The sequence below is a fragment of the Capricornis sumatraensis genome, chromosome 9, assembly GCF_032405125.1.
Source record: "Capricornis sumatraensis isolate serow.1 chromosome 9, serow.2, whole genome shotgun sequence".
Lineage (NCBI taxonomy): Eukaryota > Metazoa > Chordata > Mammalia > Artiodactyla > Bovidae > Capricornis > Capricornis sumatraensis.
The window spans coordinates 22,485,008-22,486,093 of NC_091077.1; the positions used below are offsets into that span (position 1 = coordinate 22,485,008).

Here is a 1,086-nt window from a genome sequence, read left to right on the forward strand (position 1 = left end):
GACTGAACCCATGACTGCTGCAATGGCTAGGGGATTCTTTATCACTGAGCCACCACGGAAGTCCCCATAGATTTTTGTTTTGTTTTGTATTTTAATATTGAGCTGCTTTTGATAACAGATTGTAAGCTTCTTTACAAGCTTCCAAGAAATTGGTTGTAAAGTTTTATATTTGCTTTTGATGACTATCATTGTCAGTTTGGCTTCCCTGGTGGCTCAGAGGATAAAGCGTCTGCCTGCAATGCAGGAGACCCAGGTTCAATCCCTGGGTTGGGAAGATCCCCTGGAGAAGGAAATGGCAACCCACTCCAGTATTCTTGCCTGGAGAATCACATGGACAGAGGAGCCTGGTGGGCTACAGTCCAGGGGGTCGCAAAGAGTCGGACACGACTGAGTGACTTCACACACATTGTCAGTTTGGTCAAGTAGATAAGTACTATTTCACAGTGACCTATGTCCCTATTTGATCAAGTATTTTGAAACTTTTTGTTATTCTTGACAAACTTCTGAGAGATCAAATTCTAATTGAAAATGATCTGACCTCTAGCTAACCTTGAGTTTTCCAAAGGGCCCCTGAAGCATCTCAGTTCAGTTCAGTAGCTCAGTCATGTCCAACTCTTTGCAACCCCATGGACTGCAGCACGCCAGGCTTCCCTGTCGTTCACCAACTCCCGGAGCTTACTCAAACTCATATCCATTGAGTCAGTGATACCATTCAACCATCTCCTCCTCTGTCATCCCCTTCTCCTCCTGCCTTCAATCTTTCCCAGGATCAGGGTCTTTTCAAATGAGTCAGCTCTTCACATCAGGTGGCCAAAGTATTAGAGTTTCAACTCCAGCATCAGTCCTTCCAATGAATATTCAGGACTGATTTCCCTTAGGATTGACTGGTTTGATCTCCTTGCTGTCCAACGGACTTTCAAGAGTCTTCTCCAACACCACAGTTCAAAAGCATCAATTCTTCAGTACTCAGCTTTCTTTCGATCCAACTCTCACATCCATACGTGACTACTGGAAAAACCATAGCTTTGACTAGATGGACCTTTGTAAGCAAAGTGATGTCCCTGCTTTTTAATATACTGTCTAGGT

The 1,086-nt window shown here is 44.0% G+C and overlaps 1 non-coding gene across 1 annotated transcript; it reads left to right on the plus strand.

The window, feature by feature from the left end:
* The first annotated feature begins 202 nt into the window (after positions 1-202).
* TRNAC-GCA (transfer RNA cysteine (anticodon GCA)) lies at positions 203-274 on the plus strand. Its single transcript has one exon. It is a non-coding gene; the product is annotated as a tRNA-Cys (tRNA).
* Positions 275-1,086: the final 812 nt, after the last annotated feature.